The following is a 13,291-nucleotide window of genomic DNA, read 5'->3' as shown; positions in this document are numbered from 1 at the left end:
TTGTCTTGCATGTTGACTATAAAATGGAAACAGTGATTTCTTCTTTAGCTGCTGCCCGCCAATTTTGCCATCTCTGAAAAGGAAACATTATAGAATGAGTGACTCAGCTGTAATTTAAGTCATACTGTTTTAAAATAAATTCCTTCTGCTTTTTTAACTAATAACAGTAACAATTTCTGGTAAGGGTTCTGAACTGCCTGCAGCTTTTCAGTTTTCACCAAAATTTTACTTTACTGTACCATTGTCTTTTTCAGTAACAAGAGACAAAGTCAGTTTACATAGGATAAGTCTCACTGTAATCTATTTTTAGACCAGAATTTTTCCCCCACAACTTTCGAAGACAAAACAGTATGTGAGAAGTTGACTACTCTGATCATATTCCAGCAGAGAAGAGAAATAAAAGTGCCAGCAGCATCACAAATAAGCCTCTTTCTCACGAGACTTACAGTACTTTTTTTTTGACTGAAAGCATTCAGATGAATATCCAAACTCTCAGATGTTTATCTGAACTATACCCACATTTTTTAACCTTCTGTAATATTTACTTCTATCTGAGACCAAAAAATATCAGAGCCACGGCTTAGAACAGCAATCATCCCTAGAGGACACATTGTTTGTTTTCAGTTACTGATATGAATTGTGGGGAGGGGGTACACTTCTGAATTCTTGTCTAAGTGGCTTAAAGATTCTCCAAAAGGGAATACACACTTCAAGTAAGTTTCAGTCTGTTTTTCCTAATGATTTACTATTGCTTATCACTTATTTCTAACAGTGATCCTTTGAAGTGATTATGTTTCTCTTTACTGAATGCAGATTGTACCTCTATAACTAAGTGAGGCTAACATGAGGAAAATCCAGTACCAAATAATTCAATTGCCCTGGCTCTGTCTCTTGCAATAAGCCTCAGTATTTACTTTTCAGACTTACTTTCTCCTAGTTTCACAATCGATCAACCTCATCACCTTTTTTTCTGAAGTCACTCTGGAGGAGTGTATTCACAGCATTTACCTTGAGATAGCATCAATTCATTTGTAAGCTTGTTCACAGTGCCTTTTACTGGCACTGGTGAAGAACATGGATGCATCAGCAGTGTATGGGAGCATTTCTCTTGAGCTATTGCCCCTTGAGGGCAATGCGCAGTTACTGGCACTGTTTCATTGCACAAAGTGTTTGGCAGCAGTTCTAACTTAAGATGTCCTTGGTCTGCCTTGCTTATTGCAGCCACTGCACCACCCCTGGACAGCTGTGCTGACACAGCTCCTTGCGGGGCCACACTTTGGATCAGATCGTGGAACTTATCCAACCTTAACAACCTCTCTCCACCAAAATAAAGAATGAAGCTGGGCCTGTTCCTTGATCTGGCTCACAGGTGGTCTCACAAATGGCTGTGCCAAAACAGCTGAGCAGATAGCATGCTCCCATGGTGCAGTGAGACTGAAGAAACCATTAAACTGGTGTTGCCTAACACCGTATCACCATATTCCTATTAGTCTCAAAGTACAAACAGATGTAAATATTAAATTTATTTCCTAGTACTTGTAATTGCAATTGACCTTAATGGCTAGGTTGCTGATTTTAGGTATAAGTGAGTTAAGGAGGTTTTGAGACTTAGATGCCATACTTTATTGTGTAGCCTAAATTCATTTATTCATTCAAATTGATTGAAATGTTGCTAGAGGAAGATCTATACTGAATATATCCAGTTGGCACTAATGGCAGCCTGACTAACTGGTACTGATCAAAGCATTGCCTCTTTTGCTAATTATCCTTTAATTGCTAAGTTAATATCAGGTTTGGTTTCTAATCTGGTACAGTAAAGATACATGTTTAAAACAGCAACAAAGGTCCTGCAAATTGGGTCAGGTCTGGCTCTGTTCCACAGATCAGAGTATGCTCTGGCATTCTGTCAAACTGAACAGATTCCAGTGATTTCTGCACTGTGTCTGACTTGTGCTGCCTTTTCTTCTAAGTCTTGTCGGTCAGAAACCTGTGATTGTGTGTTCTTGCTGTCTTGCATTTGTTCTCCATGGTTTGTTCTTTGATCCACCCTGCTGATACCCCAGTGTTTTAAAACCATTTTTTCCCCTCTGTCTATGCTGAGGAGCAAGGCAAGCAATAGAAAATAGTATTGAAGCAGCATATTCATCCTCATTAGTACTTTTTTTTTTTTAAAGCGGGTATGCTCATTTGGTACAAATTATTCTTTTTATGGAGTAAGTGTTCAGAAGGCACAGAAAGGCAGAGGAGAAGGTAGAGGAACAGAAAGGAGCTATGTGCAAAGTCTCTCACACGTCTGTTGTGGCATCATTGAAAAACAGGAGGAAAGCTCCAGCACACACCCAAACACCACCACCGAGAACTGGCTCTGGGGCACAGGCAGGTGGGTAGTTGGTGAGGAAAACTGAAGCGACAAGTTATAACCACAATACGGGTTCCATCCTGATTTTCAGTGCAGATATGTGTTCAGAGGGAGCTAATGAAGATCTGCTGATTAAGCTGTTTGGGGTATTGTGGCATATTTTAGCTGCAAAGGGAATGTTCACTGCTTTGCTTCTGCAAGCTACGTAGGTGGCTGTGAGAGGCACCCTGCTCACCCGGCCCAGCAGCAACCAGCAGGACACGCACCCAGAGACCTGGAGGCGAAGGCGGCAGGCTGAGCTGAGCCGAAAAAACCTGCTGCTTCCAAGGGAAAGCGATCCCGTTCCCACCCTGTACTGCCTCAAGCAGAAAATTAACATAGCGAAAGTGAGCGAGACGTTTTCATCTGGTTTAGTGAGTTAAGTCAGTGCTCTGATGGCCACTGTGGGGAAAGCGAGCAGAAACCCTCCGTCCTGTGGCAGAGAAGCGCAGGGCTGCTGCAGCTAACTTACTGCACCTCTGCTTGGTCCGTTTTAACCAGCAGCTTCTAATAAGTCATGCTGGGTGATTTGTGACTTACCAGCTGAAAGATGTTACTGTTCCCTTCTCAGAGGTATCAGATTTAGTGAAGTTTTATCCGTTTAATTTACTGGCTGCCATATTAGAGGACTCTAAAGCTAATTATAGTTTAAGTCACTATTTAGGCTGTGAACTATGGTGCTCATATAAGATGGTTACTGCTGGACAGCTGGTGGTCTCAGGGGTTTGGAGCCCCTTGCATCAAGCTTGTGTGAAACTGAGCTCACTGAGGTCCCTCCTGTGTGCCACTCACGCTCCCAAATAACGAGCCAGTTCAGGGAACCAAGACAAAAAGTTGCTTTCTTTGGAGAGCTGCTTTTAACTGGCTCAGATCCCTGAGCTGATTTCCTGCACAGTGCTCACATCAGCACAAATCTCTGAGCAGCTACGGGGAGGGTGGAGAGCCAGACTGAGGCAACTGTGCACTAGGTTGACTGAAGGTGTAGGAATACATCCTAAACTGAAGCAGGAAAAATAGAAAATCTTTTCTTTAAAAATACCGTTTGAGCCGCTACTGAGGAATGCAGAGATGTTCAGTACAAATAAATTTAAATCCTACACAATTTTACTTTAACTTTTGAGTCATATTTTGGCCGGTTCTTTTGAAATAGATTTCCCAAAAATAAATTCTTCCCACCCTTCCATTTAAAGGCCTGCCATTCTGGTGATGTTAGGGGTTAATTAGTTCATTTTCTCAAATGTATTTCTGGGATATATTCCCTTTAACTACTTCGACCCATAACCTCATGTTCTGAGAGTTACTTAACCTTTGGTCTTGTACCATTTACTGGCAGCCATTCCTTTCCTTTTAGGATCTTTCTTATTTGTGATTCTTTTAGCAGTATTAACCACATATAGCTACTGTTTCCTACCATGAAGCTTCAGTGAATTGATGTTGTATTTAATTAACAGAAGAACGTATCTCACAACGTTACCGACACCAGGACACTCTGTGTTAATTCTAAACGTTGACATAATTTACTGTAATAGATCTTGTAATTCCAGATTAAATTCCTATTAAAATATTCATGAAATTTATTTTCCAGCTAAAGGATTGCTATAGTAAAGAGTTAACTTTGCCTGCATATAATGTATGAGGTTCTGTGCCTTAACAAGCTTGGATTTCTTTCAAGTTTTACTCTAACAGTAACGTTTCTTGGCTTGCAATTGTTTTCTACTCTAAGTCATTTTAAAGCTTAATTTTAAACTTTTACAATCAATTTTTAACAATCTCAGTATAATTTGTCAGGGCATTCCCACTGGCAAAAAGAAAAGAAAAAAAAACATGAAGAAATCCAGTAAGACTGTTTTTAATACTCTGAAGGTATATAAATATAAACCTTGAAACTATTTTTAGTTTGATCTTTTGTCTGATTCACTGGTACATACCAATTGTTGTGCACCAAGCGCAGTCGGAGCCTGGTAGCCAGTTGAACTGGGTTTACAACTTTGGAAGCTGCTAGACAAATAACTTTCATGTGCTGTCTTGACTGGAAAATATTCATTTCCAGTTTATGGCCATACTGTAGCAGACACACCCCTCCCTTTGTGATAATAAATATGAAACACTATTCAGTGAAATGCATCTTTAAATATTGACTTTTTGGAAGGTTCTACTGTAAAAAATTCACAAGCATAAAATACGCTTTTTCTTAATATAGGTAAAACTTGGTGCAAGCAGTTTCCCATTTGGTGCCTCTGGTGTTTCAGAAGGCTTTTCCTTTTAATGGTTCTTGAACAACTGTATAAACCCAGAGGATTAGAGTCTGCCTGCAGGAGAACACCAAGAAGGGCAGCTGTTGCTCTCTTCAGCATTTTTTTGCTGAGCAAAAGCATGTCAAAGCCATCAGAACAGCTTAATGCTACTGCATGCTAAAAAAGTCATGCATTATAGTGATTGTGGGTGCATACAGTACTGCTGACTGCTTCCTGCTGAATCCCTGCCCAGCAGAAACCACTTCATGGCTGATTGATTGCTTCTTGTTTTTCAATTGAGCAAAACTGGAGAAGATGTATATGTTTAAATTCAAATGGAAAACTAACTAGCAGATTCCAGAAACCTTGCTTTTTCTTGTCTGAGAGTACACTTAGTCCAGCAGAAGGGTTTAGTAAGTTAATGAAGAAATTTTCAAGAGGAACTAGCACCTCCCTGTATTTTATATTTTATATGTTCGTTTATAAAGTCATTTTTCCAAAAATAACTTGGTCCCATCCTTTTGTTTAGAAACTTGTCATTTTGGGTGGGTTTATGGGCTAATTAGTTTCTATTTTTAACTGTATTTATGGGATATTTTCACTTAAGTTGCTTCAGCCCACTGCCTCCTCCTCTAAGAGGAACTTAACAAAAAGCACACTGTTGCTTTGCTCACTGTTGCTAATAAAAACATTATTCCTCATGATCTTCCCCTTGATTGAAACCCTTTTATTTGCGGAAAACATTTTAGACTGTTCAGGACTGCAGACTGAACAAGACTTGGAAAAGACACATGTTTGGTTTTATTTCAATAGGAAATAGGCTGATACAGTCCCGATACTTACTGTGACTAGTTGGGGTGCCATAACCACCTAGTTACAATGACCAAGTTGTACTCATTACTACTGTAATCTTATGAAAGCATGTCCTTTTTTGGCCTACCTTAGATTTCAAGCTGAATTTCAGATTTTAGGTCAATTTTGGCTGTCCCAATGGCCGACCAGACAGAAGTCTTTATATATGGCACCTATTTTCTTTCATTTATTTGCTGTGATTCTGTGGTGGACACTTTTAGCAATGCTTACACACAAATGCATTTACTCATCTCTTCACATCACTATCCTCTTGTACCATCTTCCTCTTCTATAATCTTTACTCACAACTTTCCATCATTGCATTAAAACCCTTATATTTACTGTCTGACTATTTTCTGTTTACAGTAGGATAAAAGGTAGATTCTGTATTAGCAGCAGATATTTGAGCTGGAAAAATCATCCTTCTTTTTCATAACGTTTTGCTTGGCTTTTATTCTATACAAATTCAAAGACTGAAGGGAGAAAAAGAACAATGACCTTCAAGCAGAGTACATGGCATCTTTTCATCTTCAGGTTAATGGTTGAAGCTGTATCAAATCCAGCCCAACTCAGATCTCTTTCCAACCACTAGTTAGTTAGTCAGCAAGTGTCAGTAGAAGAGAAACATCTCTGGTACCATCACTGCAAATGTCAGTCTCCCCACTATACAGTGGGCATCACTAGAGTTCATGGAGTAGGGCCCAGGTTCATCCGTAAGTTGCTGCCTGAACTGGGGAGTTTGTGCTTTTCTTTGGTGTTGTTGGCCTGGCATTCTTCACAAACCAACCCTGGCTCCCTCTTGCTGTGCTGCTGTTATGTATATAGCATGTGGAGATTTTCTAATAACTTTTAGTTTCGGTCTTCCAGCCTACTTTCTCCTGAGGTAGCTTTGAACCTTGATATAGTGCCTTTCATTTCTGGATCTTAGACTACTTGTTGCCAATTACTTTATATTTTCATGGAGATGACTGGTTTCCTTTGGGTTACCTTGTCTCCTAGTTATTACTACCATTCTAGATGCGACTACGATGTTTCCAGCTAACATAGAACATAACATAGAAGAATGGAGAGTAGGTTGCATTCTGAGCAACTGTTGACTACTTTTTGATCAATCTACATATTATGAACTTTTGTTATCAGCAAGTGCTTTATAGACAAAACAAAATGCACAAAAATAAAAATAAATACAATTCAGTTTTGCACCAGTAACCACCGCACAGACCTCATAGAATTATTTACCCATCCTATAGTGTCATAATGTTGAATTCAACAAATTTAACATTTTCTTCTACCAGTTTTCTCTGAAAATATTTGTTCCATAGCTTACCATTATTTACCTCCTTTTGGAATATTGGTTCTTAGTGTACAGGAGCACCAGGCCTGGCCTCCAGAGGACTTTGCAGTACGTCAAACATTAATTTTTGCATTTGCAGACAGATGAGTTGTGACATGCACAGTGAACCCAGACTGCATATTCAAACATTTATGGCCTTTTTGATAAAAGCAAAAAGACTGATGACATGATTTGCTTTTATCCCTGATTAGATGACATCTTTGCGATAAAATTTCTAGTTTGAATATGTGTTAAAAATCCATTCTATTTGAGCATTCATTAAAACTCAGGTTTTTTGTTCAACATAAATTAACAGCTGACCCTTTCTTTATGCATATCTGAGAAATAAGACATAGCAACTGCAAATACAGCAACAATAAATTAATTTTTAAAGCGTGAACCTTCACCAAGTAATATTCTTCCAGACCTGACGTTGTTAATTGAATACCTTGTTGTCTGGCTTGGAAGAATACTAAGTATTCAATCAGATCTTACTGTGTTTTTGCTTTTTCTGCTTTCCATTCATTTATAATATGCAGCAGTATATCCCACAGTCCAGTCTTGCATGTAAAGAGCCAGAGGACCCCACAGAGCCAACTCCTGGGAAGGGATTATGGTAGAAAGATAAGGACCAGGGCTAGCAGCCTCGTGTCTGATAACTGCTACACTGAGAATTGATTCTGAAACCAAATCAAATAGTTAAACCTCCCAACCCACGCTCAGTCAAAGAAGCGTCAACCCTCTTATATGCAATCTGGTCAGCAAACCAGGCAGAAACTCAATCAACTCAAAACGGATTCTGTCAGTGCTGCTTTTATTCCAATGCAAAGGAAAAGCTAAATGTGAACCACCTGGCTGGCCTGTCTGACTTCATACTGGCATGGATCACAGAAAAAAGACACGCAAGCACCTGCCACAGCTGGGACATGGCAATCCTGTTCAGCACCTGTTGCCTCTCATCTGAAAGCTGTTGTATCCAAATTAAGATTCTGGGTCAGAAAGCTCATTAGGCGCAGACCAAGCAAGTGGTGTGTGCATGTGACCTGACGACTGCAAAATGAATCCACTTCCACAAAGCAGAAAGATAGCAGTCCAAAAGCCAAACTGCCAGTGAGCCTTTAAAGCATTCTGTGCATTAGAGCCTATTGTTTTATGTTGGCTTAGTCTGACCCAAGTCAAGGACAAAAGTAATTTGCACAAGGTTGACAGTCCCTTTCGCTGAAGAACGAGCCCTGCAGGCTTCATGCAGGCAGTACACTTAGACAGAATAGAGCCATGTCATAGGATTATCGTATTATGTATAGATCCTACAGAGCTAGCTAGAGGCTCAGAGACTGGGGTAATTTTGCTATGATAGTTGTGTGATTGCCCAGTTTGGCTGCTTGGCTGCTGTTCTAGCAGCATTTAAGAGCTATTCCAGACTCCAAAGTTCTTATGCGGAGGCGTGTGCAACCTAAGTAAAAAGACAGACTACAAAAATTGTATTGTCCTCACCTTAGAGGGGAACTAAGGCAGTGTTTGTAGTGAATACATAAAGAGCAAATTACTTACGCCTTTTGGGAAAGTCTGAAAATTCACCTACGAGAAATGGGAAGGTTGGAACAGAACCCATATTTTCTAAGTCTCAGTGCTGTACCTTAGCAAGAGAACCATCTGCTGGCTGACAAACATTCAAAAATCAAAGGTGAAATATGCAAAAGTAAGTAAAATGCCCCCCCTAGTCCATGTATCAAGCCTAAGAGCTTTTATGAAACCTCATTAGAGTTTCCACAAATATTTATCTTATGCAATCATCACTGTGCATTACAGGAGTTTGTTCTTTTTCTGGTAGCAATCTCAATTGTCATCTGATTTCACTCACAAACCACTTTAGGTTTTGTAGTAAGACTCTAAGGTACCTGTGAAAGCAATCGCTTCAGAAGCAAATACCTATGCCTGGAATGGCCTTATGTTTTAATTCCAGTAACAATGCTGCTGGTAATTTTATTTTGCTTTCACTGGATGATCTGAGAGCAGAATACTGTGAACAGAAATTCTGTGAGAAGAGCCATGCAGCCAAGTGCCAGGCTTCCAGACCCTCTGCTCTTTTTACTGTGCGTGTGATGGTAACTGCCAAATGAGACTCCAAGCCGCTCTGTAAAACTATAGAAATATAAAGCAGCAGAAAACTTTATGAAGTAATGTGTGCAGAATGTTAAACAAACAATAAAGCAAAGCAATGATTGTTTAATGTGAAATATATATTGAAGAAAAATATACTGCAGGGTACTACTATGACTGCAGGAAGTTTAGGGGAGTGATGAAGCTTCCTGGGGTAAACTGTAAAATGGTGAAATGAGACTCTATGACCTCATTAAATTTTTATGTAGGTGTGTTTTTGTCAACACACACCTCGTAGGCAATCCTTTCTTTCTTCCTTCCTTCCTTTCTTTCTTTCCACTTTGAAATCTTGTTATTACAAATACCCCATTGATCCAATGCTGAGCATGAGACCTAGGTAGGAGTGCTGCAATTAAACAATCAAGGCACAGTGAGTCTTAAAAGGATGACTGCAAATTTTCCCTGAAAACTTAAATTTATCCAAGTTCAGCCACACTACTCCCTTTTACTCTATTTTCTCCTACTGTGTATCTGATGCCTGAATTAGGACAACTCTTAATTTTCCTACAAAACTTTCCAGTGCTCTGCAATCTACTTTTGTTTTTGTTTTCCTTTTAATTCCCCGATGGCAGAAGTTTCACATTTCACCCAGGCACTGGTAATTAGCCAAGGAAATTATTCAAAATGCCAGATGTCACATATTAAATATAAATAACCTATGACCTTGTGTGCAGAATGCAAGACCCTTTTCTATACGCCTGCTGAATTTAACTGTCCTGAACATCTCCTCCTTACTGAAATAGTATCTTTCTCCTACATAACACTCTTCTGCATGCTTAAAAAATGGGTTTGCCTTGCTAGCTGTGAGAGAAATAAAAGCTATATTTTGTTTGGCTGCCATTTGCAAATGAATGCGAGTGTCTAAGGATATATTTGCAGTGGTTATACATATATATATATATATCTCCCTTCCTGTACTCATGCTTTTTTTCAATATTAGCTGTAAAAAGCATGACCGTAGATGCAGCCAAAGAACACTATCTGCTGATTCCAGGAGTCCTTCTCTGTGCTTTCTCATCTGCCCTTTCCTTGCCACACTGGTGTGTGTGGCTTCTAAACAGGTCCAGATCCGACCACAGAAGGGAACGAGATCAAGCATCTGAAATACAACCTTATGCATTATATTCCTAATTCGAGGCTGTTTGGTTTATTGAATCATGCAGAACAAATGCCTGGCCATGCTTCTTCCAAAGCCTATTCTGGCTACAATTGCGCAGCTGGGTTTGATTTGCTGCCCATAGGAAGGGGGAGGAATCCCTGCTACTCCAAGACAAATACAGATCTGGGATGTGGCTGCAGCTCAGAATTCCTTGCTATCCAGCATAGGATAATGTGTGGAAAATAAAACACAGCACAATGCAGCCCTCAGGTTTTTGGAGCTGAAAGTCACAACATGCCTAGAAAATAGCCCCAGTTTGGAAAGGATTCAGCCACCACAGGAAGCGTGCTCTTTCCTTCCCAAGGCACAGGCAGTAACTGCAGCTTCTGAGCACATCAAGGTGTATCCCCATCTGGATGCAGTAACACAGCCTGAAAGCAGCAAGGAGAGGAACCACCTATGCATATTAAACAAAGGAATACACAAAGGCTCAAAACCACGGTGAAAGAAGGTCGCCCTGTTCTGCTGCTGGCTGAGCTCTGGGCAGCACGCGTGTGCCAGGTCGGCCATCCAGACCGTGGCCTTGAGCACGGGGCTGACCCAGGTCCCTGCAAATTGGTGCAAACCCACGTCAGTGTGCTGAGGGCTGCTGCCAACGTGGTCATGCCCCGATTACTCTTTGGCTGCGTGGAAAGGTTTGAAGGTGTTTTAGGTTTGGGGAATTCAGTGCAGAAAGGATATGCGTGGTGGTGCAGTGGAAAGGATATGCGTGGAGGAGAGCGAGTAAATGAAAGATATGGTGGAGAAAAGACAAAGGATTGGCAAGAAGCACAAGTTCCGAACTCAAAGAGCTTGGATATATCTGACTTTGAAGTAGGAAGCCTTATGGAGATAACTGTAAATAACCATTAATTGCTTGAAGTGCAAAGCTTTACTTTCTACGAAGTCTGCAAACTGCTCCTCTTGGCTAGATGGTCATGACATAGCGGATTGCTCTGCAGCATTGTAGAGTATGAAGTCCAAGTGGCCTTCTTTCCCTTTCACTGACAGCACTCCCTGATGACCTGCAGCTACCACTGGTTGCTGGATACCTGCCTCCATCAGGAGAGAAAGGATTTGTTTTGCAGCTAAAGGAACAAGGCAGTATTTTACATATTCAGCATGCTGATTAAAACTTCATGCTGAGCATCTTATCAAGGAACCTGGATTGCATTCACACAGCCCCTTACAGAGAAAACAAATTTGGTTGCATTTTTCTCCAGGGACATGCATAATGAATAATCTCCTGGTGTAGCAGAACAGGAAACAGCTACAGTTACTCCACGTGCTGTAATCTGACACAACCATTATTTAACAATAAGATGAATTCTGATATATCTGCCTTGAAATTGTGAGAGGTTGCCCAAAAGTTTTCAGAGAAAAATTAGCTAAGAACCATTTTATATATACCACACCATCACGAAGTGTTCACTGTAGACCTCTTTTCATTCAAGACTGCACGAGGACTTTTTTTAACCCTTGGTTAATCCAATTACACATTCTTTTCCAGCTTGCCTTGCTGCATGACCTTGGCCTTAGAGGCAAGAGGAGGCTGCAGCCAGGGCTGAGCTCATGGCATGGGGCTGGGCCTCTTGCATAAGGGACCCAGGTGCACTGGGAGCATCGCCCACAGCCTCAGCACTGAACGAACAGCAGCTGCAGCCCCACAAGCATTTTCTAGGGAGCAACAACAGAAAGGATGCTGCATTAGGAGAATAGGGGAAAGAAAGACAAACACATGTTCTTCAGCACAGATCACTGAGCTTCCTTCTCCCACAGCAGCTTTCTTTGGCTTGCACTCAGTCTATGAAGAGGACATCCAGTGATAAACGCAGCCGTGGGGCTGTTGTAAGCCTGCTTGGATCCACCTCAACAGTAACAGAAGACAGAGGGGACTGCTGGAGAGCCAAGTGGAGAGCTACAGAGATGATGGGGGCCTGGAGCATCTCCCTTATGAGGAAAGGCTGAGAGCCCTGGGGCTGTTCTGCCCGGGGAAGAGGAGACTGAGGGGGGATCTCATCAATGCTTATACATATCTAAAGGGCAGGGAGTCAAACGGATGGAGCCAGGCTCTTTACAGCGGTGCCCAGCAACAGAACGAGGGGTGACAGGCACAAAGTGGAACACAGGGTGTTCAGATAAACACGAGGAAGAACTTCTTTACTGTGAGGGTGACGGAGTGGTGGCACGGGCTGCCCAGGGAGGTGGTGGAGTCTCGTTCTCTGGAGCTACTCAAACCCACCTGAATGCTTTCCTGCACAACCTGCTGCAGGGAACTGCTTTAGCAGGGGGTTGGACTGGAAGAGCCCGAGAGGTCCTTTCCAGCCCATAGGATTCTGTGAAGATTACAGTCTTAAGAAGCTCCTGTGCACTGAAACACACTGAATTTGTTATTTGTGAAAACGCAATGTGATTAATGAGGCGCTAACGCACGCAGACCTGTGGTTTCACATGGCCACGAGATCACAACAGCGGTTCTAGTTCTATTGATTTTAGAACTTGGCAATGGCGCCTGGTTCCTTAGCGCTTGAAAGGCACAGCACGGCTAATTCCGGAAGTTTATCAGACTTCAACAACAAATAAAACCGTGAACACCCCATAACTGGCCTCCGAGAGCACACGGCTGGGTACTGAGGACTTCAGCACCCATCCATACCGACCGCACAGACCGAGGACCTTCCCGGCTTCCCCATCTGAGGAGCAACCCGGCCGCACAGCCCAGGCTGCGCGCAGTTTTCCTTCACAAGCGCAGCACGCCCCGGGCCCGCGCGGGGGGCTTCGGTACCGCCGGGGCCGGCTCAAGAACAGCCGCAGCTCCGCGCGTGCTTTCACCCTTTTATTTCCTTCAGCGTGACACGCCGGGCAACGTACGACGACGCTCCCGCATTCCCACGCTCTTCACGGCGACGGCGAGGCCGCCCCTGCGGACGGCGCGATGCCCGGCCGCGGAGCCAGCGCGGGGAGAGCGGAGCGACACGTGGCACCCCGCCCCTCAGCGCGCAGCCGGCCCGCTCCCGCTGGGCGGTGCCTCCGCGCCCGCCGACCAACGACATCCCCCGGCGGTCCCCGCGGGGGGGAGCGGAGAGGGAGCGGCGCGGGGACGGCTCCGCGTGACGTTCCCCCGTCCTTCGCCGCCCGCTCGGCGGCGCGGGTCACGAGGCGCCCTCGGTGCCGCC

This window comes from Numida meleagris, chromosome 10, assembly GCF_002078875.1.
Source record: "Numida meleagris isolate 19003 breed g44 Domestic line chromosome 10, NumMel1.0, whole genome shotgun sequence".
In the NCBI taxonomy this organism is placed as follows: domain Eukaryota; kingdom Metazoa; phylum Chordata; class Aves; order Galliformes; family Numididae; genus Numida; species Numida meleagris.
Note: the sequence above shows the minus strand (reverse complement) of the source record.